This window comes from Adiantum capillus-veneris, chromosome 12 (assembly GCF_014529385.1).
Source record: "Adiantum capillus-veneris isolate H3 chromosome 12, ASM1452938v2, whole genome shotgun sequence".
Taxonomy (NCBI): Eukaryota; Viridiplantae; Streptophyta; class Polypodiopsida; order Polypodiales; family Pteridaceae; genus Adiantum; species Adiantum capillus-veneris.
The window spans coordinates 85,220,835-85,225,741 of record NC_140942.1 but is presented as its reverse complement, the minus strand read 5'-3'; the positions used below and the strand labels follow the sequence as shown (position 1 = coordinate 85,225,741).

Below are 4,907 nucleotides of genomic sequence, written 5' to 3'. Positions count from 1 at the left end.
CGCCAGAGGTGGCGCCACCTACGCCAGGGGCTCAATATAGGGCAGCAGGTGGCGGGGCTGAGAGCAAAGGGAGAGGCCAGCCTCGCATGAAATCAGGGAATCGGAGTTGAGAGCCGCCAGGACAGCAGAGGTGTAGAGGGGGCAGCCTGCAGGAGAGGCGCTGCTTGCAGGTTGGAGGCCACACAGGCGGGCTGCTTGAAGGAAAGGAGGGGCGACTTGCAGGTTTGCAGGAGTTGGAGCCGCCAGTGGGCTACATGAGGAGGAGGGTAGCTCGTGAGAGCGCAGTAAGGAGCAGATGGCAGGTCGGATTTGGGAAAAGGCGCCTTGAGGTGAGCAAAGGGTGGTAGGGAGCCCATTTTGGGGGAGGAAAGTCCGACGTCAAAGGGAAAAAGCACCAGCACAGAGCATTCGAAGGCAAGAAGAAAAAACGCCAATCTGTTAGGTTTTTTCCCTTACTCTTCCAATAGAGTCTGGAGCGCCAATATCGGAAAGCCGAGGCTCAAGGCTAAGGTAAAGGGGAGGGCAGCCTGTAAGCACATTGGAAGATCGGATCAGCTTGAAAATTACCCAAGAGGGGTTCGTCTGATCCAAGACTAAAGGAGGGTGATTTCTGCATAAGTCCATCATTGAACACTTTTGAGACTAGTCGGGTTGGATTGCTATTTGTGCAAATGTTATCGTGTTCATTTTTACTCTCGTGTATGTCAATTGTCATGTTCTATATATGATTGTGGTATTTGCTTTGAGGATGAAGGCTAGTAGGAAAGCTTGAGGTTGGTCGATCAATGATCTCAAGGTGTTTGAGGTCATCGAGATGCTTTCTTTGTGATGAGGATGCTTGCATCTTGGGTGATTGGGTGTGTAGTCGGGGATGTTCAGGTGAGCAAGTTCAATAGTCAATTCCAAATCAGGTCTCTAGTTGTGTGTTAGATAGGGAGGGGATAGGGGTGTTGTGAGATCACTGGGCTATAGAGAGGCTTTTATAGTATGTGCTGGTGGTTTTCCCATTTCCCCCTTTCCATCTTGTGGTGCCCCCACTGAGGACCCACTGATTGCATCCCGACCAAGTATTCGTGAATCAAGATAAAGCAGGAGTTTGGTCTGGTGTTCAAAGGAGACAAATATGGTGACAAGTGGATTGCCGGTTTTGAGCTATTTATGCGGCAATATTGCAGATGCCAGGTGATGAAACGAAGCTGCAAACTCTACCTTTTTTTTTGCAAGGTAAAGCAAAAGTTTGGTTCAATGGCTTAGAAGATGTGCACAAGCAGGACTGGATCGGATTTCGCAAGCAATTCTTACAAAGGTATCGAAAGGTGGTGTCTGCTTCAGAAGCAGATGCAAAGCTCAAAGGTTTGCAATAGGAAGTAAGTGCAAATTTCGATGCTTTTGTTGATAGATTTGAAGCTTATTATTGGAGGGATTTTGTGGCTGCTACCCAAGCAACCAATGCGGGATTCTTTAAGATGGAAAAGTTTCTATCATGCTTGCATCCTTATGTTCGTGAGAGAGTCGATTATAAAGATCCAAGGACCTTTGATGAAGCTATCGAAGTCACCAGAGCAAAGAGTCGAAAGATGAAGAAGAAGATGGAGGCACTTGCTACAGTCGGCAGTCATGGTAGCAAGTGGTTCTAAGTCCAAACAAATTAAAGAGCATCAAGAGGTAAAAGCTCCTTTTCTTATTGATATGAATGTGATCAAAGCACGTGAAGAGGATGCCAGGGTAGAAGAGGTAGAAGAAGTGCCAACCAAGTCTCAAAGGATATAGAGGGGCATATTTAGAGTGCCACCCAGCTTGCTTCCTCAAGAGGACAAAGTGATAAAAGATCTTAAAGAAGAATTGTTGGTTCCAGAACCAGCAACGAGGAAGGTAGCAGTGGCCGATACAAGAATTGGCAAGTTCAAAAGAGGAGTCCGACAGTTCCCATAGCTCCAGCAGCAGTTTGGATACATATGCTACATGGGAGACATAATCCCTGTCTTCTAGGTATGAGACTTATGATGTTTTTTATGTGGATGAAATGATGAACAATGTATGCGAGTTTCCTGCCAGTCATTTGAAGGTAAAACTAGAGGGGCATAGTGCAAGTGTGGAGATGCCTTGTGTGTGAACTAGCCAGTCGAGTAGCCATCTCTTGTGTCGTGTGATGGTGAGTCCCTATTGGAGGAAGAGGTATGGTTTGATTGTGCATCCAGTTTGATTGAAGAGAAAATTTCTGAGGATGACTTGCAGGAGCTAGAAGCAAAAACAGAGGTATGTCAAAGTGATTTGTCTATGCGGGGGGTGGGGCAACCTTGCCTTGGTGAGCATGTAGAGGTGTATTGTGAAGTGGTAGAGGTTGTGTGTAGCCGTGGAGAGTTAGCTCCAGCAGATGAATCTATGGAGCAGATGACTCTATGGAGACTGATACAGGTGCAGCCTATAAGAGTGAGGCTCCATGCAAAGAGGAAGGTGCCGCCAACCTTGTAGGTGATGAGGTATTTGAACAGGTTGAAGCTCTAACAAGTCATCTTCTTGAGTATGAAGAGGTGGCCTTGGCACCGTTTACAGAGGGTTTGGATATAGGTTCTCTTTGCTATGCGCAGTTGGAGGCAAATGGCAGGGTCTTGCTATTTTATGTGATGCTATGGATACATGTGTTATTGGAGGTTGCTTTACAGGTGTTTCTGTTAGTGGCGAGGTTTTTTTGAAGAAGACTATACTATGGAGAGTTCTCTAACATGTGACATGATAGCTGCTTATGGTACCAATGCTTCAAGTGGTTGAAAGCTTGTTTATGGTTGGCACGAAGGCTTGTGGATGCAGGGTGACAAAGCTCCAGGTTATGAAGAGTTGGAAGGGTGACCTATCTTTTGGCCTACAAGTGCAAAGGAAGTCTTGAAGATGCATGCTTTACAGATGGATGGCCACGGCCATTGTTTTGTTTTTGATCCAGGTGGAGCCTACACTATGATTGGGGAAGCTGTGCGCTTTCCATTTGACCCTGGCGGGTGATGCAGTAGCAGATGATTTTCTCTTTATCTCCATCCTATCTATATAGCCGCTAGATCATCATTTTTCTTATGCAGGCTATATAAGCTATTTTATATCATTCTCTCTATGCAGTACTATTTTACCTAAACAATACTACGGTTCAACATGAATGCTCAACGAGGGGGTGGGCAATGATGGTGCAGCCAAGTCATGTCAGGCTCATGGAAATGCCAGGAGCAGATGCATAGCAGTAGACAGGGTTATAATAGGGTGCTTGGACCCATGATAGGTGTAATTTTGAGATGGTGTCTTCATGATATGTATGTCATATGTGACAATATGCAAGTCAAGAATTTGTTTTCCGAGCCCGACAAGTCGGAAGCAGGATCCCCGAGCAAGCAAACATAAGCTCAATGTGGAAGACATCCGTGACGATCGTCATGGTTTTGTTTTTGCGGCGGAGATCTCGACATAAGAGGATAGACTATGGGAGCGATTTCTATTTTTCTTGCGTCCATGATGGCCTTGACACAAGAGCCTAAAGCCCCATTTTGAGGTGTGCGGAGCCAAGCACAATTATTCTGTCGTGGCTTGCTTTTCTCGTGGGAACGTGGTCCAAACCATAAGTCAAAAAAAAAAAGCCCTAAAAAAGCATGCTAAAAAAAACGAGCTCCTCCGCAGAAGAGGAGTCGTCGCGAGTTGCAGTGGATAGAAGGTGGCGCCACGTCTGGAGTGCTTGAAGGCAAGAGGGTCAGGTGGTAGTCTGCATGAGGAGCCGGCTGCCAAGGGGCCATGAGCAAGCTGGAAGAAGGGGATGGCGAGCTACCATATCCAGGAGGAGGCACAGGAGGGCCGGGGGGCCGGCTAAAACACGAAAGGGATGCAGGGCAGGCCAAAGAGGGCATGAAGTGATCGCCAGTTGTAGTCGAGGGGGGGCTAAAGACGTAATACCCTCAGTCGGTTGCGGGAGAGGAGAAAGGGGTCGCTTGAGGTGGTGCCACCCAGGAAGGCCGCCAGGGGCTCATGGGGCAGCAGATGGCGGGGCCAAGAGCAAAGGGAGAGGCTGGCCTCCCATGAAATCAGGGAGTCGGGACTGAGAGCTGCCAGGATAGCAGAGACGTGGAGGGGGAAGCCTGTTGGCAGGAGAGGCGCTGCTTGCAGTTTGGAGGCCACACAGGCGGGCTGCTTGAAGGAAAGCAGGGGTGACTTGCAGGTTGGTAGGAGTTGGAGCCGCCAGTGGGCTGCATGAGGAGAAGGGTAGCTCGTGAGAGCGCTGTAAGGAGCCGAGGGCAGGTCGGCTTTGGGAAAAGGCGCCTTGAGGTGAGCAAAGGGTGGTAGGGAGCCCATTTTTTGGGGAGGAAGGTCCGATGTCAAAGGGAAAAAGCACCGTCAAAGAGCATTCGAAGGCAAGAAGAAAAAATACCAATCTGTTAAGTTTTTTCCCTTACTCTTCCAATAGAGTCTGGAGCACCAATAATGGAAAGCCGAGGCTCAAGGCTAAAGTAAAGGGGAGGGCAGCCTCTAAGCACATTGGAAGATGGGGTCAGCTTGAAAAATTCCTAAGAGTTCATCTGATCCAAGACTAAAGAAAGGAGATTTCTAAAAAAGTCCATCATTGAACACTTTTGAGACTAGTCAGGTTGGATTTTTGTTTGTGCAAATGTTATCGTGTTCATTTTTGCTCTCGTGATTGTATGGGTATGTCAATTGTCGTGTTCTATATATGATTGTGGTATTTGCTTTGAGGATGAAGGCTAGAAGGAAAGCTTGAGGTTGGTCGATCAATGATCTCAAGGTGTTTGAGGGCATCGAGATGCTTTCTTTGTGATGAGGATGCTTGCATTTTGGGTGATTGGGTGTGTAGTCGGGGATGTTCTGTTAAGCAAGTTCAAAAGTCAATTGAAAATCAGGTCTCTAGTTGTGTGTTAGAT

The 4,907-nt window shown here is 47.5% G+C and overlaps 1 pseudogene; it reads left to right on the top strand.

The window, feature by feature from the left end:
* Positions 1-344: 344 nt before the first annotated feature.
* Positions 345-2,957, top strand: LOC147446067 (uncharacterized; annotated as a pseudogene).
* Positions 2,958-4,907: the final 1,950 nt, after the last annotated feature.